General features: G+C 44.6%; 1 protein-coding gene across 2 annotated transcripts in view; it reads left to right on the top strand.

The window, feature by feature from the left end:
- The window catches only part of LOC146762993 (zinc finger SWIM domain-containing protein 6), a 325,533-nt gene that overhangs the window by 6,783 nt on the left and 295,239 nt on the right, over window positions 1-23,511 (top strand). Inside the window, exon 1 of one of the 2 annotated variants that reach the window (XM_085571234.1) lies at window positions 12,536-12,677. The exons of the other annotated variant lie outside the window; for it this stretch is intronic. The gene's annotated coding sequence lies outside the window, so the exon portion shown is untranslated. Of the gene's footprint in view, window positions 1-12,535; window positions 12,678-23,511 lie in introns of those variants that run through there. 2 annotated transcript variants of the gene reach the window in all.

Below are 23,511 nucleotides of genomic sequence, written 5' to 3'. Positions count from 1 at the left end.
TCCTGATTAAGCCTGCTTTAATTTGATGCATGTGGAGAGAGTGAAAGGAACTCAAAGGTGAAAAAGGCATCTGAAAGTTGTAATACCTTCAAGTAACTTGGTCCTTTAGGAAAAAATGTGTTTCCTCAGAAAATGGAATAAAGTATTCATGTGCTATATCTTGTTCATCATTTGAACTTTGCTATACCTGAAATAAGAGACTTTGAATTGTACCATAATTGGCAGGGGTTTTTAGAGTGAAAAATATAGCTGGTGAAGACAATCTGTAGCTTTTAATCAGTTCAGTGAAAGTTATGCTGTTCTCGAGCTGTTGACAGCATTCAAAATTGATATACATCTACCCTGTTAGACTTATATCGGCCTACCTAGTATTTAATTTAAAGCAGGAACAGGATCTACAAGAAAACCTTCGTTAACCCTATGTGCCAGTGGTGATTTTGCTGCTCCTCTTGCTAATGCTCTTGCTTTTCCCAATAGCACTTAGCATGAAGATAGCCTATTTTTGGCACTCTGAGGTTAATTAAATTTATCATGCTGTTTACACAGACTAATTTTGAAGGCTATTACCAAATAAGTGTGGGAAAGAAAAGAAGTCCAAGTATATTGAAATGCTTATGTGTTTTGGAGGCTTTCTTCCATTATAAATACAGAATCTACTTCCCAGCTTTCATTTTCTGCATGTGTTCTGGTTTGAAAGTAAAACCAGTGAGAGACTCCAAGTCAGAAATACAATTTATTGGGAAAAGGGGAAAAGGACAAAAATACATGCAATAATACAAAGGGAAAGGCTACTGACAAAGTCAGAATACAACCTGGCCAGCGTGCTGGTTGCAGTCTGAATTGGAGTAGCTGTAGTCCTCTTGGGATGGCAGATGTAGTTGCTGTGTCTTCTCAGAGAACCTGTGAAAAGGCTCTCCTCTGTCTAGAAATCTCCAGTTTTATCCAGGTGGGAATGCCTAGCTCCTCCCCTTGGGCAGAGCATCTCACAATGGGTTATTATGAGTCACAAGGTGTGTCCTTAATCACCTCCTCCTGGACAGTGTTATCTCTGAGTCATGTGGCCAGGCATTGATGGGGCTATTAACAGCAGATAAGGAAAACTGCCCTAAGGCAACTCCTACTCAGATGGTAATTGGAAAACGTTTTTTTTTTAAATCTTGGACAGCATGTAATAATAGGTTTTCCATACATCTACAGCTGTTTATCGTGTGAACAGCTTACAAAAGCTCAGGCTTTCCAGAGCTAAGGTAAGTTGGCCTCTGGGTGAAGCAAAGACATTCAGTAGGGTGAAAAAGCTATGGGATTTCTTTTTCCCCCCAGAAGCACAAGCGTAAAGGCAGAAGGCAACATGAGCTCAAATCAGAAACACGTCTGTAAACTTAATTGTCCTGATTGTGGTGTTACTGAAAAGCAAGAATTTATTTTTACCTTATTGTCTTTAAGGATGTTAACATTTAGAAAATAAAGCTGTATGCTGCATTTTGGGTTGTAAAAAAATGTTGTAATGCACAGAGAATAATTTTGTTAAAATAGAGGGGAGGACAAATTATGTGATTTGTCTTGTTGAGGAATGGAGGGGTCACTAGGGCTAAACTAGATTAATTAAACCCTGGAGCTCTTGACTTTTCCTGAATTTGGCATTATGTGGTAGTGTTATGGAAATACTCATTCAAATGAGTGACCCTTGCTGTTAGTAAATTTGTATCTTGATGTGCTTGCTTTTGTAATACTCCCTCCACAGCCATAGTACCTCTTATTTTTCATGTGTTATTACTTAGATAAACTTAAAGGAATGCTACTCATCTCCCCCTTAATTTGCCAAGATGAACAGCTTCATCGCAGGGGATCACTACGAACAGGGCAACATTCTAGAGGTGGGGGAACCCCAGGAAACACTGAGACCCATGTGGAGCTGGCAGCTTGTCCTAGAGTAGCTGCTTCAGCATGGGTGGAGCCAGGAGTGACTGCTCCCAGTCTCATAAGGAGTCCCTAGGGAGCGGGAGCAACTAGGGCATGGCCCAGCAGTAGAAGGCCCTTCCACTGGTGGCTGAGTGGGAGAATCGAAGTACACACAACCCAGCAACTAGGCACCAGTCTGTGACCATCTAGGAGAAGCTAGCAGAGGCAGCAGACAGGCACAGTAGTTGGTGCAGAAGGGCACAGAGTCCCCATTATCCCCAGTCTCACTAGCATATGCTCCCTCAAGTGTGATTTTGACACATCACAGTGCTCATTCCCCTGTAGCTGCTGGAGTCATTGCACCAGTTCTGTCAGAGGCTTCTACCCAGACAGACATTCTGATGGTCTCAGGTTGTCAGGAGTGCCTGATGCCATGAGACGGGCTGAGAGTCATCCCTTCTGCAGAAGGTGTGTTGTTGATGAGCTGTGTCACCAGGTCAAGGAGTTACATGAGGAAGTAAAGCTGGCTGTGCAGCATTTGTGAGAATGAGTGAGAAATTGATAAAGTATTCTCAGAGGCGCTAGTCTCAGGAGTCTCAAACTTCCATTACAGTGGAGAGGCAGGTAGGCTCAGAACCATGTCAAGTACTAAGGCAGAGGTCTGTTGAACATGCAAGCTAGAAGTTGGTCACTGCTTATTTAAGGAGGAAGGCTCCTCCTCCTAAAACTTAGTGTTGACAATGGGTTTATGTCTTGGTTTAAGACAATTAAGACAGCTGTCTTATTAATCACCTCTGTTGGAATCTGCCTGCATCCGTCTTGCCACTTCACCCATAGAAACTGAATTCCCTGGGCAGGTCCCTCGACCTTACTTTGATAGAAAAACCCACTTGCAGGAGAATCTGGATTATTCCTTTTCCCAAAAACTTCCTCTGCTGTGTTCCCCCATACAATGATGTAATCAATGTACTGCAAGTGTTCTGGAGCCTCACCCTTTTCCAGTGCACTCTGGATCGTTCCATGGCAGATAGTGGGACTGTGTTTTTACCCCTGGGGCAGTTGGTTCCAGGTGTAATGGGCGCTCCTCCAGGTGAGCATGAACTGTGGCCTTCACTCTGCTGCTGAAGGAAGGGAGAAAAACTCATTAGCAATATCAGTAGTGCCACCACTTTGCTGCCTTGGACTCCAGTTCACACTGAAGTTCTAGCATGTCTGGCGGCAGCACTCAGTGATGGTGTGACTTCATTCAGGCCACAATAATCCACTGTTGGTCTCCACTCTATAAGACTTACACACAGGCCATATAGGGCTATTGAAAGGTGAGAGAGTCTTGCTGACCATTCCCTGACTCTCCAGTTCACGGATTATCTTGTGTATGGGAATCATGGAGTCTCAGTTTGTACAGTATTACCAATGATGCACTGTGGTGGTGGCAACCTGTACCTCTGCTGTTCTTTGACCCTCAGCAATTCTACAGCAGACTGGTCCTCTCAGAGACCAGGCAAGGTGTTCAACTGTTTAATGCCTTCTGTCTCCACAGGAAGCTATCCCAAAAGGCCACCTGAGTCCTTTTGGGTCATTGAAATAATCACTCCTGAGGTAATCTATGCCAAGAATACATGATGCCTCTGGACAAGTCACGATGGGGTGTTTGTACCACTCCTTCCTGGTCAAGCTCACCTCAGCTTCCAACAGTCAACTGCTGAGAATCCCCTGTCACTCCAGCTATGGAAACAGGTTCTGCCCCCATGTCCCAGTGGTATAAGAATACATTTTATGCCAGTGTCAACCAAAGCTTTGTATTTTTGTGGTTCTTATGTGCCAGGCTGTCAGATCCATTCAGTCCAATAGACATGATTTTCCCTGGCCTCTATCTGGCTAGAGGCAGGGGTCCTCTAGTTCTGGCTATTGTTCCCTCTCTGGTCATACATTCTGGAGATCCCTTCAAGGGGATCAGACATGTCATCCTTCCTTCTGTTATACCTAGTAGCTCAGTCACAGGAAATTGGGCTACATTCATTCTGGTGGAGCTCCCTCCATTAATAGTTTCCTCCTTTAGCTTACACACCAGTGCTGCTAGGACAGAGGTGGGTTTTCCATCCCATCTTCTCATGTCTTCACCATGCTCACACAGAAAAAAACACAGATTGCCTTGTGGGATGTACCTCCTCTCCCTAACTGGGGGACATCTGTTTCTGATAGCAGGGGCTCTGGTGTGTACTGACAAAACTTGGAGAAAGTCCTCTTTAAGCTCCTTTCTGAGTTTCCAATGGCTTTGCAATCTTCTCTTCCAATTTCCACATATGTTCAGTCAAGTCTGTTTACACTGTGGAGACTTGGGCTCGTGTTGGGGCATGGACAGTATCTTTGTATGTCCGGAATCTCCTTGTCATAGTGCCCACCCTCTCGTTTCTCTCGTTCCATTGCAGTGTCGCTAGGAACTGAGAGTACACTTGTGTCCCGAGTCATGCAAGTTTGAGCCACATCAGTATTGTATTTTCTCAGGTCTGGACTCTTAGTGGGTTGGTCGTTGTTTGAGAAAAGGATAGTTATCACAGCCAGTTCTCGCAAGCATTGGATTCCTTGCTCCATTGTTTTCCAAGGGCTGTGCTGCAGCTGGAGATTTCTGGGCAAAGGTATCTCTCCTTCACACTTGTTAAGAGTCACATCCAGAGGCTGAGAGGTTCTGGAAATCCCCTGGTCAATACCCACATCATGTGACAGAGATTACAAGTGCCTCACTTCAGTACTGTCCAAAATTGTCCCATGTCTTGGTTTGAAAAGACAAGAGTCTGTGAAGGAAGGCAAGAGCCTCCTGTGAAATGGAAAAGGTAAACCTCTTCCCTCTGAATTGCCACAATTTCAAAATTAAAATGCTCTTAGGCCAAGATATGGGAATGAGGATAACAGTTCTTTACTAGGAAAAAAAATAAATTAAAAAAAAATTTAATTAGTACAAACAAAACTACTGATTGAGTTAGAAACCTGACACCCTGAGGAATCAGGGTGTTGGTAATAGTCCAATTAAACGGTGGCTGTTCCTCCTGGAGAGGCAGATGAAATGCTGCTGAAGCGGTGGTCTGTAGAAGGGTGTAGTTTTCCCTGAAGGTCTGGTGATAGAGTAGATGGGCCTGGTCTTCCTCTGAGAATCCAGCAGAGAAGAAAACTGCTCCTCTGGGAATCCAATGAAGGGGCTGCTCTGATGTCCCAAAAAATGCTGATTTTATGCAGGTAGGGAATGCTTGGCTCCTCCCTCTGGGTGGAGCATCTCACAATGGGATGATGTAACTTTACCAGTCATGCAGTGAGTCATTTAATGGCCTATTAACAGAAGATATCTCCCCGGAGGGAGACATTGTTCTTGGAAGAGATAAGAAAACTGCCCAACAGGAGATACCTGCCCCACCTCCAACAGATGGCAAATAGAATACATGCTTATCTTACAAGCCAGGACATACCATCACCTGCAGTGTCCCAGACTCTGATCAACCAGCTCAATATAGACTCATTGGGTCATTGGGTGAGGTCTTTCCTCAGATTACAGAGACTTTCTAAGGACAAAGCTTCAGTGATTATTTCTGGTTCTGTGAGGGTCCTGCCTCCCCATCATCATCCACCAGGCAAATGGTCTTGTGTTTTCTCCTCTGGACAGAGGCAACTGCTATTGGCTTAGGTTGCCCTTCTGGTTTAACTGCAGCCTGAGTGACCATGGTGTCTGCGATTTGTTCTCCTTCTCCTCTGGCTGTAGTTAATGCTGTACAGTAATGAACAGCATGCAATAAGCATTAGCCAGGGCCCAGCATAGTGCAACGAGCTGCCTCTCTTTGGAGCTGCCACTGCAATTTTCTTTCAGATATTCTGCTACCTTAGCTGGGTTCAGTATTTGTTCAGGGGGGAATGTCCAAACTATTGGGGCAGAGTATTTCTTCAAAATCTGGCCCATTTCCTTCACATCCCATGCCACTCAGGATTTCCTACCACTCAGGCAGATCTCTGGGTAATCTCCATGGAAATCTCAGTCTGATTCTAAATGTGCTGTAGACCATAAAGAGGAGACATAGCAGAATTAGCAACAAAAATGCGGTGTCTTTACCATCCAGAGGGAACTGAACATTCTCAAAAGGTGATGTGTCAGACCTGAAGGGGGAGAAGGAGGTGAAAGTTTGGGAAAAATAATTTCCTACTTTTCTCCCATGAGGCTGGGTGTGATTATTAATAAACCTCCAGAAGTAGCAGCTGAGACCAGGACAGGCAAACAACAACAAATACACATCCCAAATGATCTTCATTGCCTCTGATGTTATCTATACATAAGCTGATATCACAGAGAGTATCAACAAAACAATCTTGGTTTGTGTCCCTGGTCCAAAAAAGAGCTTTATCTTGGGGAAATTGTACCATATATATGGAGAAGTATACAAGCTTAGGTGCCACAGCTCCATGACTAGACTGAGCAGCATGATGATCAATGAGTTCTGTACACAATACACAAATGTTTTGGTTAAAATTTGTTGCATCGTGTTGCAACAGAGTTCATCATGTCTAGGGAGAGTGCAGCTGCCGGTGCCGGGCATGGGAACAAAACAAGACAGGTCTTTGTTTCATAAAGCTAGAGAATCCATTTATTGCCCTCAAGGAGGAGGGGCGGGATGAAGACAAAAAGACCGGGCAAAGGCAGGGTCATGGGGTTTTTATAGGGTATTGCAGGGGTGGAGTTAAGGTTTGGGTCAATGGAGGAATTATTAGCAACACAAGGAGGGTAAAATCAAATTCCCGCCTCTTTGGAAAGTGGGCATTTGACACGCCTATTCCTTGCAGCCCCCCAAATCACCAGGCTATTCCAGATATATGGGGGCCTTGAGGGAAGGCGGATCAGGAGTTCGGCAAAGATTCCGAAAGAGGCTCCGATTCCCTGATGTGGTTGTCCAAGCTGTTTGTTCCATGAGATGAAGGGGAAAAGAGAGCGAACCAGGAAGGGACAGAGCCTTATCTAGGCTTAGGACAGGGAGGGCTCTTTGGCCCTCCACCAACCCTGTTGGGGCAGGAAAGAGGGGATCATACTATCAGGTCCCAGTTACAGGGGTCTCTGTGGAGAGGGAACAACCATTGCCCGAGAGCAATGCAACACCTCCACCTTATTTGTTTAACAAGGTTACAGGAATTCACTAGGTTCAATTTAACCCTGAGTATGGGTTTCCCACCACCTACAGTTGACGGCGTAGTCAGATCTCTTTAGGTTTGCCAACTCTATGTGGTTGACATCTGAGGTAGAAGGTATGAGAACCTTGATAGCTTTGAAAATCAAGTGACGCAGGATCCTGAACGCCAAGGTTAAGAGGAACAGAATAACAAGAAGTAACAAAATTGATCTAACAATAGAAGTCCACCACCCCGTGAATCCCCAGCCCTTGAAGAGTTCTTTGAACCAATCCTCGGATTCTTGCTTCACTTGTCCGATCAGGCTGTTCATGCTTCGAGGACAGCATGGATTTTTGGAGCTTTTTGTGGTCAGGTTCATGCAACAGAGTCCTTCAACTTCCTGGCATTCATGTCCATGCAGCAACAAAAGGAAATCTATAGCAGCACAGTTTTGAAGCATGGCCTGTCTGGTAATTTCTTCTTCTAGGAGAGAGCTGATGGCGGCAGACGTTAAGTTTGCCTGTTTGACTACCCAGCACTCTAGGTGGCCCAATTCACCTAGAGCTTTTGCTGCTGCGACCCACAGAAGGAACAGGGACACAGCAATTCTTTTTGACTTGGCCCAATGAAAAATTTCTGAGTTACAATTTGGGTCCAGATTGTCTGCACTCCTCTTTTGAATTTTGTTTCCTGATTTGTTTTTGTAAGTCCATTCACCAATTAGAGTTTGGTTGGGTGTCAATACAGACAGCCTCCCTATGGTACATGGCCCTCCTAAAAGCCGAGAAGGAATTCCTGCCCATGCCTGATCCCCACATATCAAGAACAATCCCTTAGGGAGACTTTTAGGACTTGAGTGAGATGGGTTTTCTGCCCTGATATGGCTTGTGTTCTGACACCACCTTCTTGCAGTAAACTCCCCACGATGTTGTTTTATGATGTGGTACTCATTAGTGCTAGAAGGTTTTGGGAGGACAGAAAAATGTATGCAGTAAGCTGCAGGAGAATAACCCAATAGCTCTAACTCTTGGGGTTCCTGAGCCATCCTGGGCAAACCTCACAACCACTCCTCTAAGGATTTCATGATCACCCCAACTTGCCTCTGATGATCTTTGTGTGGTTGGGGGGTGTGTGACTCTGGGATTTCATTGGACCTATGTTTGTTCAGGCCTGCTGGAAATTCTCCATCCTGCCATGGAATTCCTACCAGACAGGTTGACATAGTGTTCTTTGCTGCTGCAGTGGACAAGCAAATGTTTTCCTGCTGTAGTGTCTGTGTCAGGGTCACCCAGACGTTTTGACGCGGCTGAGGGACAGTCCAGGCAGCTGCCTGACTGCTCAGCATTAGCAAGATGACAACTTGGATGGGGTTCATCACAGGGTTGAGTGGGAGGTAGGTTTTCTCTAAAAGGGAAAAACAAACTATGAATGTGGGTAACGTCTGTCTGCCACACCTCACAGCTGCCAAGGCCCTGGGGGTTTACCCCCATGCCCATCGATGGCCCGGCCTGGAGCTGGCAGTTGGGACAGTTGGCCACAATGGCTCGAGCCTGACTCTGTGTTAGCTGGAACTGTCAGATTAGACCTGGCACATTTTGATGGTAGTGTTGGTGACTCAGCTTTGGCTGTTGGAAGACGTCAGGGAGATGTGCTTTTTTGAGTGGAGCATCAAGGGAGTCTGCTTGGCAATTCCCCTCTGCAATCTTACCTGGCAAATATGTGTGTGACCTCACATGCATCACAAAGAATGGATGCTCTCGGTGAGAGATTAAATAAATCAGCTTCGAGAGCAATCTGAAGATATGTTCATTCTCTATTTCTTTGAGCACAGCCTGCTCTGCCCTGGATACTACTCCTGCCATGTAAGCAGATTCTATTACCAAGTTGATTGGCTCAGAGAACCTCTCAAAAGCTCTTACCACTGCAGCCAGTTCAGCTACCTGGGGGGATCCCTCCACAAACTCAACATCAGCTTCCCAATGCTGATTCTGTGGATTTGTCCAAGTCATCATCGACTTGTGGGAAGCCCCAGATGGGTCCGTGAACACTATGAGAGCATTGAGTGGTCTATGACTCCTTTTCTCTCAAGGAATGAGGTGGAATTCCTCATTGAACAACTTGTAAGGCGGGGCATGGACTAATATTTGTCCCCTGTAGCTGTCCAGAGATAATTGGAGACTGGCGCTGCTCTGGAGCAAATGCTCAAACATCCCTTTGGTCAGCCTCTCAGGAGAGTTCCTTCCCTCCTTAGAAAGCCTGACTGGGAGGTGAATACATGTAAAGTCACACCCTGCTTATTCGCACAGTCTCACCCTGGCCTTCCGAATCATCTTTGCTATTAGCTCTTGTGGCTCACTGATGGTCTTGGATCTTTGGTGGGAGAGGAAGACCCACTCTATGATCAAGAGTGAATCCTTCTGCCCATTGATCCATTGGAAAATCAGCCCATGCAAATGTGGCAGCTTTCCTAGAACAATGAATTGGAAAGGCATGTTTGGCTGACACCAATGTGCCTGCCTTTCTGACAAGGCCTTCTGTACCTTTTCGATTGCTGTCTTTGCCTCTGGGGTCAGTTCCCTGGGGGGGGGGGGGGGGGCAGCTCCTTCTCCCCCTTCAGTTAATTGAAGAGAGGGTTTAGATCCTCATTTGTGAGGCCTAGCCAGGGTCATACCCAATTCAAAGACCCACACAAAGAGTGGAGGTCTGCTTGCATTTTGGGGTTGCAATTAATCTCTAATTTCTGCGGAACAATGGTTCTTGCAGCGATTTCCAAACCCAGGTATTTCCAAGGTGGCATCCTTTGAACTTTGTCTTTCTGCAATTGAAATCCAGCAGGGGTTAAAACCTTAACCACTAGGTCAAGCATGTATTGGAATATAGTCATTGGGGGCACACACAAGCACATCATCCATGTAGTGAAGGATGATGGCATCCTTTCCCTCCGTGCATACTGGAGACAGTAATGAGGCTACGTCTTGTTGGCATATGAAAGGACTCGGTTTAAGACCTTGGGGCAAAACCTTCCAGTGATAGCGTTTCATTGGGGCTTCTCGATTGATGGTGGGAACCGAGAATGCAAACCTCGGGGCATCTTCAGGGTGCAATGGAATTTGGAAGAAACAGTCCTTGATATATAGGACAGCCAATTGCCAATCTCGAGGGAGCATTGTTGGACTAGGTATCCCTGGTTGGAGAGGTCCCATGTCCTCTACAACTTTGTTTATTTCTCCGAGATCGTGGAGCAATCACCACTTGTCCTTCCCAGGTTTCTTTATTACAAAGACTGGGAAATTCCAAGGGCTATCTGTCTCTTGTATGTGTCCTTGAGCCAGTTGTTCCTTCACAAGTTCCTCAAGCGCCTCGAGTTTCTCTGTACTCAAAGGCCACTGTGCTACCCACCTTGGGGTTTTATCCAACCACTTTAGCTTGTGGGTAGGGCGCTTCACAGTGGCTATTTACAAAAATCCTGGGGTGTCTTAGGAATGAGCAACTGGACTCCCCACTGGGACATGGTGTCTCTCCCCCACAGGGGGGCCTTATAGCCTGCAACAAATGGACGAACACTTGCTAATTTTCCATCCGGTCCCTCAATTTGCACAACATTTTTTGAAATCTTTGCCAATGTAGCTCCTCCTATGCCCTGAAGTTTGCCTGCGACAGGTTGCAATTCCCAATGTGATGGCCACAGGGTCTTAGGTATTACCATGATGTCTGTGCTCGTGTCTAGAACTCCTTCCACATGGAGGTGCTCTGACCCCTGGGCTAGGATGCATGCCATCGAAGGTTTATCCTCTCCCACCACCTCTGCCCAGTAGACTTCTGGTGATTTTCCTTCTACTGTTATTTCTACTGGGATGGGAATGGCCTGGGCCAGAATTTGCCCTTTTTCTAGGTAGAATGGTTGGTGCAAACAGCGTGCCAACAATATAAGGCTGTATATCTTTCCCTTGGTAGTCATGAGAGCTACCTCAGTCTCCGAGGGTGTGTGTGCTGTGTCCCCTATAACAAAATACTCACTGTCCGGTTCCATGTGGTACACCTTCAGGTCCTGTGAGATGTTTGACAGGTCCACTATAATGACTTCCCAATCAGTGGATATGAAATTAAAACCTTTGGTAGTCACTAGCCGAGGTTGGCCTAGCATCTGCCAAATCTTGTAATCTTGTTAGTTGAACATTTGACATTTTTATTTTTCCACACCCCCCACACCCCCCCCCCCCCCCATGAGTCCTGTCCTCCCCCTTATTTGTTGAGAGAGAGGCGTTTTCCCTTGTGGGTCCCACTATATTTATATCTTTGCACGCAGTTGTGTTAGCAGTGGGTATGTGCTGTACATTCAGGTTTTTTGTTTTTTGAACTTTCTCTGGTTTTCATTTTGAGGACAGTTTCTAGCGAAATGTTCTGGTTTCTTGCAACGGAGGCAGATTATGTGCTGCAGCTGGTCTGATGACATTGGTTGCCTTCTTGGACCTGGTATGGCAGTGGCAGCAGGCTGTAGTTGTGCAGATGCTGTATTTCTGTCACGGGCACCAAACAGCTCTGCTCTCCTGGTGCAGGCTTCAATCATCTGAGAGAGACTAGCTGAGGATTACTGAGACAGGTCTCATTTGCAATCCTCTGAGCCATTTCTTTAACCAGCTCTGTCTGTACCACGGGGTCTTGTACCTGTCTCTCGACTTGTGTTCTCAAATGATCCACGAACTGTAAAAAACTCTCTGAAGGAAACTGTTTAATGTTAAGGCAACTGCCTTTAGCTTCAGTTGTTGGTAATTAATAAAACGTTTTTTCTGCAGCATTACAGATCTTATCTAAAACTTACTTAGATACCACTCGGGTTTGTTTTTCTGGACAGTGCTGGTCACCTGTATCGCATAGGTGGTCTATTGTAATAGGGTTACCATCATTGTCATTGGATTCACTGGGCATTTCTTGGATCTCCTGTAAAACTGCTGTTAAAGCCACCTTCCATCTGTTTTCCCACATCTCATATTCAGAGGGGGATAATAAACATTTAAACAAATCTTTAATATCCCTAGGTATCATCTCATTTTAATTAAAGTTTACCCTCATCATCCCTTTGAAAATCTTGCTCGATCTCCCAAATTCTCTCTGTATTTTGCAGATCTCCATTTTGTCTCTATATGGTAATGGCTGATAAGCTCTAGTACCATTTCTCCTACCTAGGTATGCAACAGGTGCTAACAGGTGCTACATATGGTATGCATTCATCATCATTTTCCTGAGTTTCAGGAATTTCTGTTGGTTTCCCGGTGCTCATAGAGACAGAAAGGTTTCCCTTCCCCACTCCTTGAGTCCCGGTAAGAAGCAACTCTCCTCCTCTCTCCCGGGCTGCCTGTGTCGCGGGGGGAAGCCCCCCCTCCCCGGCGGTGCTCAACTCGGAGGGAGGTGCTGATAAGGAGGTTGTAGCAGTGCTGCCGGAGGCCAGAAAGGATTGGGGGAGGGATAGCGGGTTGGGAGGAAGAAGGGATTGTGGGAAGAAGATGAAAGCACATGGTACCCTCCATTACTCTTCAACATGTGGTCTGCCGGTCCCAGAGACCCTGCCAATTCACCAGGGCTCTGGGAAGAGAACATTTCACTTTTGGAGAAATCTGGACTATATTCCTGAGAAGAAACAGGTTGTATAGGGGGATACAGGATGGGTAAAGCAATATCAGGACTAGGGTATTGGGGAGGTGCACGGGGATTGGAAAAAGGGTTTGGACTCTTTGTCTGTGTCTGTGTGCTTTTTTCTGCTTCTAAAATCTGTTTTTGAGCTTGTAAAAATATCGGAATAGAGAAGCTTTATGTTCACAATTTCCGACTTTTAAAGTTAATATCTGTCCAATTTGGTCCCAAAATGAAATGGAATTCATATCCTGAATGGTGAAATTTGATAATTCAGTTGTTAATCAACAAACAAAGTGAAGTAGAAGCTTATTTGGGAATGTTACATTGGTTAAGATATTCTTAAGGTGTTTTAATGTACTCTTTTGCTGCACCGATAACTCAAGGCCCATTTTATAATCGGTTTCGGTGCACTATCTACCACCAGACTCTCAGCACAGCACGAGTTTTCGAATTTACCGCTTGTAAAGAACGGGAACGGGGGGGGGGGGGGGGGGGGCGGGCTGTGCCACCGCCGGGGCAACTCCTGCTCTTTTTCTTTGCTCGCTTGGGCTATGGGGGTTTCTACCGCCGCCTTCCCAGAGTTATATACCCCTCCTGTTATAAATTGAGGTGAATAATTTGATTCAGCCTTTTAAGATCAATTAATAATTTTATTAATTACAGCAAGTGATAGCAAGCAAACAGCGCTGGGTGCAGCTCGGGAATTTCTGTTCCGCCAAAGGCTGACAACCTTTACTTCTCTTCAGTCCCTTTTTATCCAGCACAAGTGGGGGTGATGGGTCTCCTGCTGCTGCGGTTATCAGTTCCAGCCAATCCTGCAAGATCTTTCACAGTCTTTGTTTGCGGTTACCAGCCTTGCCCAAGCCTGCAAATTCCATGCCCCAACCCCCCCACTCTTTTATCTTAATTTCATACTTTTGATGAACAAACAAGTCAATGCAGTTTCTCACAGTCCCCCATTTAATCTTTTATCATATTGTTCATCAAATCGTTTTATTTCTTGGTGGGCTAGAATTAAAGTCTCTTCTACTTCAGGATCTCTAGGGAGAGTTTTATATTTGGCTTTGATTAGCATTAGGTGTGCTGCTTCTAATCTTTTTACTATTTCAATTACCTTGTTGAATATACATGGGCTAAATGTTAATCCTAACACTAATAATATTAAAGGACCTGCAATTGTAGATAGCAAGGTAGTTAACTAAGGGGAGTGATTAAACTAGGTCTTATACCAGCTCTGCTGGGCCTCTCTTTCCCTTTTCCTTAATTCCTGCTTTTAGTTTTGTCATGGTTTCTCCTACCACCCCAGTGTGATCTGCATACAGATAACATTCTTCCCAGAGAGCCGCACACAGTCCTCCCTGTTGTAAGAATAGCAGATCTAGTCATCTTCTATTCTGCAGAACTACTTCCGATAAGGACCTTACTGATTTTTCCAATGCTGATATTGATTGTTCTATACGTTCCAAATCTTCGTCTACAGCAATCCTCAGGGAATTAAACTCTTTTGTTTGTTTTACTAGGGAGGCTACTCCTGTACCGACACTTGCTCTTCCTGCAAGCATTTAAACTGCCACTGTAAGTGCGGTGAAAGGCTCTCGTTTTTGTATGTGGTGTTCTGGGATGTTTTGTACATTATACATATATTCGTTGGGGTGATAGATAATTTTGGGAATCACAGCTACCTGTATACAATAGTTAGAGGTTTCGCTAAATATTTCTAAGGAAATATAGGGGGTGAATCCTCTTTTTGAGCAGATCTACTTGGTGATTTTAGCGGGAACTAGCCATTTAGTTGGAGTATCTTCCCGTTTAGCTTTAGTAATAGTCTCACATAAATATTTTAGGTGTGTGGGTACTCTGCCAATACATCGTCCCCTTCCTGTTATTGAAGCCAAAGTCATTCTTTTACCCCGGGAATTTTTTCAATTACATTGCGGAGGATTGCTACCATTAAGACGTTTCACTTTTTCAGATATTCCTACAGCTTTGTAAAATGGAGGCCTAATATTAAAGCAGAGCTAACAGTGTTCTGTTAATTCTGGCTGAGTAGCATTTAAGACTTTATATACTCCCTTAACTAACTTCCAGAGAGTGTTAAACCGGGAATCCCCACTTGGCGGTGTTGTAGTTTGATTATCTGTTATCAGGTTCTTAGCTGCTAAATCCCCAACTATTACAGGATTAGGGCCCACTGCCTGTGTGTCTGCTGGTACAGGCCCTTTTTTTATGGTAAATACGCTCCCTCTGTCTTTTCCAGGTTCCTAATATCGAAAGCCCTATGATCTTCCCACTATCCATCTTGGGTCTATGGGCTCAGTTATGTTTAAATGTACAAATTGGCAATTCCCTTTCCACTTGCCCACAAAGGCGCCACTAGAATCCTTTTGTGGAGGTGTACACCCATAGGGTCCTCATGATACTTTAAGAAATTTATCTCCTGCTGCTTGCCAGTTTGAGGCTATTGTTTCACACCCCCAGTACCTACAGAAATATTCTCTAGGGTAATTGCAATACCCTTTCCCTGGGTTCAATGCTGGACACATGTAAAATCCCGTGGTATGAAAACAGGGCTCTATAGGGGCTAGTTTGCATAACTGTGGGGTAAAACTAGGGGGTCCGGATGTTATCTGACTCTGAATTACCCTGCCATCTATTCCGGTTAGCGTCCACTTAAAGGGTTGGTACAGAGCCGGGGAACCCTCCCCTTTATGTATGATACAAAGCATTAAAATACTAATAATCTGCCAATAAGGGTGGGGTCCTGACTTTGTTTTTACGGCATAATATCTTGTTTTCTCTTTTTGGGCTTGTTGCCTTTTTGGTGTTTCAGAGGCAATCAGACAGGTCGTCCAGGGGAACTTAGTACTCAGTTGGCAATAGTTGGAGCATTTTAGCATTATTCCATTGGGGGTGGGGGGACCTGGCTTTTTCCCCTCTGCCTCGCTCGCCGACCCGGTTGCTTCGAGCCGCGAGGTGAATTATTTTCTCAGCAGCAGCGGTACTCGCCTGGGCGTCCTTTTCCCTGCTCCTGCCTAACCTTGTACTATTCCCTATTTTTATCTTTGACCGGGGGTGGGTCGCACGGGACCCCCTTTAGTTCCCTCTGACAACACCTTTTTAGAATTTGGGTAACAAATGGAGTGGGTTTGTTAGTATGGAAACAAAAGTTTCCTGATGCATTCCTTTGGTGTATATTTTTTTACCAGTCCTCAGACTCTAAACAAATCTACTGATTTTTCAATTTTCTTGATTTTAACACAATTTCTGTTCAGACCCCAGCTGGCGGCTTCCCCCCTTGGCAATGGACTTGCCACTGTTCTTGGCAAATTTTACATGTAAAGCCCTTAAAAGGACAACAATCACAATTTACCTTATTACAAATTATTAAATAATCATTAAAATAATTACTAACACATACAAAACGATAATAATTATAATTTACCTTATTATAAACTACTAAATAATTACTAATAAGTAGGTAATTATATCTATTTTTGTTCTCCTTTGCGATCGACTTAAATGATGCACACAGAGTTCATAGATTTTTCTTAATGGTGACCTTTAAATTCTTAGGCTGCCAGTTTATTCTCCACTGGTCATCCGTGGTGGCTGGACTTTTAACTCGACTGGCATGTGTCTACTCTTTCTCGGCCATCCGTATTGCAGTTCTTGTGGTCTTCTTTCTTCTCAGATTTTACTAAAAGTATGAACTATTTTATAGGCATATTTAGAATTAGTAAAAATAGTCCCACTTTTTCCTTTCAATAAATTTACAGCTTTAAGCACAGCATATAATTTGCATGCTTGGGCTGACCAGCTGGGGCTAAGGGGACTAGATTTTACTGTCTTAAATGTTTTCTTATCTATTATAGCATACCCGGATTTTTTTTTTTCTTTTTCTTTTTTTTTTTTTTTTTTTTCAGAACTTGAGAGAACTTGTCTACCTATAATTGAGCCTCTTCTTTTAGTTTTTTTTCCTCAAGATTTGGCCTTATTTTTGTTTGTTCTTTTATTTGTTGGAGGTAATCATGTGTTAGTTCTGTAATTGGTTCTTTATATAAACAAAAACTGGGCTGGGTTTTTCAGGCTCATTGTTTCTTAACTTAGGAGAGAAGACTAGGATGCCTTCATACTTTAGGAATTTGGCATCCATTATCTATTTGTCGGCCTTCTGTTGCAAAACTCCATGAATGTTATAGGGAGATAAGATTTTTAGCTCACTTCTAAAGGTCATCTTCCTAGCTTTCTCTATTAGGAGAGCAGCGGCTACTATCGCCTGTAAGCTTGTTTTTTTTTGGTTTTTTTTTTTCAAAGCCTTTTTATTTCTGGTTTCAGTCTTTGCCTCCCCTCCTTAGATATAGGATATTGCCTAATTCTGACAGGTATCTCCGGGTTCCTAATAGTTACTTCAAAGAGTTTAATACTTAATTTTCCTATATTATCAGGGGTGTACCAAACTTCTGGATTAATCTTTTTCTCATCCTCAGCCCGGAGAGGACACAATTTTACTGTCAGTTCTCCCTTATTAATCTCTATCCCTATTTCTAATTCAATCATTAAATCCCTTCCCAGTAAATTATAATCTGCTTCTGGTACTAATAAAAACGACCCAATTCCTAATTTGGAGTTACTTTCTAAGAGTACATCCTTGATTATAGGTACTCTAAAGGGTTTCCCTTTGGCTCTAATCACCTGTATTATTTCAGATGAAATCTTACACCCTTGGTGAAGGGTCTGGACGGTTGATCTTTCTGCCCCTGAGTCCATAAGGAACTCATATTCTTGCTGCTGGGGACTTATTTTTAATTTTACCAGGGGCTCTGTTCTTTCTCTTGTCCCCAGCAGATAGAGCCCCTGACACCCCTAATCTTCCTTAAACTGCTCTTCATCAGCCATCCTTTGTCAGCATTCCTGCTTTATATATCCCTTTTTCTCACAGTAAAGGCAAATAATTCTATCTCCTCCACCTTGTCTTCCTTCATGCACCTGTCGACCAGCTCCCCTTAAACCTCCTGGGTGACCACAACCCCTTCTTTGGGGAGATTGCCTCTGTCCTTCCCTTACAGCTGCTAACATAATCTTAGACTGCTTCTTGTAGTTCTCATCCTCCCTCCTAACATAAACCTTTTGAGCCTCCCGCAGTAACTCATCCAGCCCCCTTGCTTGCCACCCTTCTAACTTTTCCAACTTTTTTCGAATATCCACCCACGAGTTTATCACAAAATGAACTTTTAACAGTGTCTCTCCTTCAGGAGTGTTAGGGTCCACTCCTGAATATAACTGAAAGACTTTTCTTAGCCTTTCCAACCACTCAGTTGGATCTTCATCCTTCTTTTGTTGTTCCTTGAATGCTTTTTGTACATTCTGTCCACAAAGGACAGCCTTCCTTATTCCCTGTATTATTATATTTCGCAAATCGCCCATATGGGTACAGTGTAACGGGTCTTGATTATTCCACTGGGGATTCTATAGGGGCTATTTAATATCTGCTAATGGTCCCTGTTGATGTTCATCATCCCAGATTCTCATGTCTGTTTCTCTAATTATTCTCCTTTCTTTTGCAGAAAACAAAATCCCTAACATGGATTGCATCTCCTCTTATTTGTTTCCCCCTGCAAACTTCTATGCAGTAATGAGCCATTTTTACTTTATCTTTTCCCTTCCTAAAAGGAAAGGTATTCCAATATTTAATCACTAAGCCTAATGGACTATCCTCTGAAATACGGAGAAGTTTTACAGGGATTCCCCCAACCATGGGTTCAGCAGGCTTGCTTTTCCTCTGACCCATCTTCTGGAGTGCCTTCTAACACACACACACGCTTGCTTCCCTCAATTCGTGGCCCAGTCCATCGCCGGATATGGGAACTGCACTACTATGAGGTCCGCACTTGCTTGGGGAGTCCGAGCTGCCGGCCCCCCTCTCATACACCACACTCGCCACACTCCAGGATCCCCAACCCCCGACCATGCGGTCCCGTTCTCCCAGAACAGGCCTCCTCCGGACACCAGGTCCTTCAGAAAATACTTACACCATCCGGTGTCTTCGCCTGGGGCTTCGTGCACAAAGATTAAGGGGGTCGTCGGCAGTTCTTTGCTTGCTATCGGATTTTAGGTTTGTCGGTCGGAGTCTGGGGAGGAGTGTCCCCGCAAGGCCACTGTTAAAGCAAAGGCAGTGGGGCGCCTCCTCAGGAGACCTCCTCTCTGGGTGTTCCGATCCGAGTCACGACACCAAATTTGTTATAAATTGAGGCGAATAATTTGATTCAGCCTTTTAAGATCAATTAATAATTTTATTAATTACAGCAAGTGATAGCAAGCAAACAGCGCTGGGTGCAGCTCGGGAATTTCTGTTCCGCCAAAGGCTGACAACCTTTACTTCTCTTCAGTCCCTTTTTATCCAGCACAAGTGGGGGTGATGGGTCTCCTGCTGCTGCGGTTATCAGTTCCAGCCAGTCCTGCAAGATCTTTCACAATCTTAGTTTGCGGTTACCAGCCTTGCCCAAGCCTGCAAATTCCATGCCCGGACCCCCCCCCACTCTTTTATCTTAATTTCATACTTTTGATAAACAAACAAGTCAGTGCAGTTTCTCACACCTCCCGTGACTCCTCCACCCCGTGAATGCAGGGTGTTTTGATAGGAGCCGCTCCGCAGAACACAGAGCTCTGATACACAAGCCAGCTCGTGTTACAAGCTGCGTGCACAGGGTCCTAGCTTCCCCAGCAGTAGCAGCTTCCACGGTCGCTATCGTAACCCTTCCCCCTCCCAGCCAGGAGCATTCCTGGGAAAAACACGACACGAAGGGGGGTTCTTACTGTTATAAACGAGAATTTATTCAGCCAGATTAAAAATAAAAATCATTTTATTTGCGGTCAAATTCTATCTAGCCAGCCACACGGAAAGGACAGAGCTGAGCCTGGGGTCAACCCTGGGTGTGCAACAAGGAGTCAGCCTCAGCAGAGGTTTTCTCCTATGCCCACACCTCCATCCTGGCACAAGCGGTTTTTATAGGGAAAATTCCGCCTGAGGCCAAGATTTCAGCTGTTAGTCTTCTATTCAGAGTCTATAGGTTAATAAGATTTTCTTTTTTTGGTGATGAGGAGAAATAATTCAATGTCCGGAGTAGTTGAATTCTTGATGAGAGTTTACGGGAAGGCTGCATTCACATGGATCTGTCTGAGGATTTCCATGATATCCATCTTGGACGATCAGCACCGATGATCGTGATGATCAACACCTGGAGCCCAGACATGGCCCATCTCCTGGCCGAGCCACATCTTTTTACTTGTAAATCAGTTTCGAATATACATCCAGTCTCGCCTGCAAGGGGGGGGGGGGGGAACTAACACGATGGGCATGATTTAATATGTATCCAATATTACATATTTCATACAAGGAATGGTGCGAATTATATTTATTACACATAACATTACCAATCCTTTTGAACCGTGGGTCATAAGTGGAAGCGTCCGGGGTCCCAGCTCCAGCTGGCTCACCTGGGGCACTCAGGTGAGGTCCCGACTCATCCCCGTCACTCAAAGCCACCCAAAAGTAGCTAATAAGCAACAGGGTAGTTGATCTTCCCATAAGCTTTTGAGACCCTTAAATAAGGGCTCCAGCTCGTGCGTGGGGTTTTAGCAAACCCACATTGGGGGCCAATCGATACACCTATCCCTCCCAGCCCCCCAAATCACCAGGCTAGCCCAGATATACGGGGGCCTTGAGGGAAGGTGGATCAGGAGTTGAGCAAAGATTCCAAAAGAGTCTCCGATTCCCTGATGTGGTTGTCCAAGCTGTTTGTTCCATGAGATGAAGGGGAAAAGAGAGCGAACCAGGAAGGGACAGAACCTTATCTAGGCTTAGGACAGGGAGGGCTCTTTGGCCCTCCGCCAACCCCCTTGGGGCAGGAAGGAGGGGATCATACTATCAGGTCCCAGTTACAGAGGTCTCTGTGGAGAGGGAACAACCATTGCCTGAGAGCAATGCAACAGGCACTCCACAAAAATTGTTATGTTTTCCCTTTGTCTCTTGTGCCCCTTTAGTTGGATGCAAAATATGTCTTGGTTTAAGACAGTTTAAAGAGGTGGACAGTCTAAAATGAGTTACCTCCCCTTATACTTCTAACCACTCCCTTTCCACCAATAGAGAGGAACAGGTACAAGTGGAAAAAATAACAGTGTGCTAAAAAAAAATATAGCAACAGGCAAAACCAAAGAGAAACTCAAAAAATGGCAGAGTACTCACCCCAGGATGGTGTTCTCTGTGGACGACTGTGTAGGGAAACAAAGGGAAAATGGTGGCAGCCTTTTCTTCCTCCCCCCTTATTTCTCTGGCAGCAGCAGCTCTGTCAAGAAAGACAGCTGGCACACTCCAATGCCTGGTATTTCATCATGGGCTAGAACTCGTGGAAAGACTTTGCCTTCCTCTCAGCAGAAGATGGCGGGCAGCTGGCTGGGGCGACTGTAGATATTCTCAGTTCAGTCAGAGAGAAAAAGAGAAAGATTTCTGCCAAGCTAAACCTAGGAAAAAGTCAGGGAAGAATATAAACAATCTATTATCTTGTTTTCTGTTCATATTATTTATAGAGATGTTCTACCACACTAACCTAAATCCAAGTGTACCAATCAAGTGAAATATTTTTACTTTAAGACCAATAAAATTAATGTTCAGAATGTTCTCTATAAAAGAGAGAGGTGCTTTTAAATAAAGATAATTCTTTACCTTCTAAAGAAAGTCTCTTCATTCCCATCCCTGCCTCAACAGTGACAGGTGACTTGGACTCTGCCTTCTAACTTCTGCTGGGTGCTGGTGGTGGGCTGGGGTGACCACATAGAGTGGGGCTGCTCCAGAGCGGGGCTTCTCCACTTCTCTTGGTGCAATACCATGGCTGCAGACAGGCACTCTCATGGAATTTGCCCTGAGGCAATCCAGGACTGCAAAATGCAGCCTCCTGAAGCCTCTTGGAAATAAACCTAAATGCCCAGAGCAACCCATTTGGAAAAGAAACAAAAGAAAACCCAAAAGTAAAGCCTTCATCTGTGCTTCCTCAGCTGTATGGCAAAAGCCAAGAGTCAAGAAGCAAGAAAGCCAAGAGAGCTCTGCTTGGGTGACTCCGACTTAAAAAAGCCCAGCACCCACTGGCCCTGTGATTCCATTTCTAGCTGTAGGGTCTTAAAGAGACAGTAACAATTTTGGGCACTGATAGATATGGAATACAATCATGTTTTGGGTTTCTCAGGACAGTTTAGTAACTTATATAACAGGAATGAGGTCCTGGAACGACAGACAACTGATGAGGTGGACAGAGGGTTTGCCTAGGACAAGACAGCCTACCCCCTGCATCATGACCACTTCTGTTAAGACAAAAAAGAAGGGTAGTTGTCATTGGTGACTCCCTTCTAAGGGGAGTAGAGGGCCTGATATGCTAAATGGACCCAACCTACAGAAAAGTCTGCTGCCTTCCTGAGGCCTGGGTAAAGGATATTACCAGAAAGATCTCTAGTCTAGTATGGCACTCTGATTATCATCTGCTATTGATTCGCAGACACATCAGATAAACATGTGACTCCAAGGCTGGTGTCATAGACAGAATATTTGGGGTTTTACCATGGAATGGTTTATAAAACATGAGATCTACTGACACCTCAGGGGATGCACCTTTCTCTGAGGGGAAAAAAGTGGTTTTGCACAGGAGTTAGTGTTACTGTTGAGGCAGGACGGGAACGGAAGAACTCCATTTCAGAAGGCTAGGTGAATTCCAACTACTACTTTATTTCCAATACATTGCTCTTTTATAGAGAGCATCGTGCAGACTAATTTCATTGGTCTTAAAGTAAAAACATTGCACCCATTGGTGTGCAGTGAATGACGCACGGTGGCAGAACATATCTATAAACAATGTGAACAACAAGAGAGATAGAGAATTATTTACATTCCTTTGCAACTCTTTCCCCAGGCTCTAGCCTGGCAGAAACTCTCCTTTCTCTCTGACTGAACTGAGAATACCCATAAGTTAGCAGGGCTGATCGAGAGAGCTTTAAACTAGATTGGAAGGGGGAAAGGGACAAAACCTGGCTGGCTAGTGATAAGCAATGGGATGGCACATCAAAACTTTAGGGACTGAGCGCTAGTGGCATCCTTCAGTCTGCTCCATGAGGTGTTGGCTACAATGCACCACACCTGAAATATTTCTACACTAATGCACACATCACAAGGAACAAACAAGAGGAGCTTGAAGTCTTGGTCCAGTCCCAGAGACGTTACATCATTGGCATAAGTGAAACCTGGTAGGATGAGTCCTGTGACTGGAGTGCCATGTTGGATTGTTACAGGCATTTCAGGAGGGATAGGCAGGGCAGGCAAGGTGAGGAGATGACATACTGTGTAATGGAGGGGCTGGAGTGTATGGAGATTGCAATTGGCGATGGCATGGTTGAGATTTCTCTGGATAAGGATTAAGGGAGAAACAATTATCTGTGTATAATTATTGGATGCCATTGTGTGAATCTACTATATACCACCCAGCCATGATGACAACAACAAAGAATTATTCTTTAAGGAACCAAGGGGGACCTCTAAATCAACCACCCATCATAAGAGCCTGAATGAGAGGTGTGGGACTTCAGGCAGCTCTTCAAAATGCTATTTATTGTATCCAAGATGTTAGAACAGTCCAGGGTCGTGGGTCACAGAGCCTGTGCCTACAGCTGTCAGCTCCAGCTGTCGACAAGACTGAAGACCCTTTAATTTTGGTTACAATGCATTATATACTTTTCTTTGATAAGCATCTTAATACATAAGAACCAATCTATACCTTTACTTTTATCTATAGCCTATCATAACTA

The sequence above is a fragment of the Lonchura striata genome, chromosome W (genome assembly GCF_050655825.1).
Source record: "Lonchura striata isolate lonStrDom1 chromosome W, ASM5065582v1, whole genome shotgun sequence".
Classification (NCBI taxonomy): Eukaryota; Metazoa; Chordata; class Aves; order Passeriformes; family Estrildidae; genus Lonchura; species Lonchura striata.
Note: the sequence above shows the minus strand (reverse complement) of the source record. Positions and strands in the feature narration are given on the sequence as shown.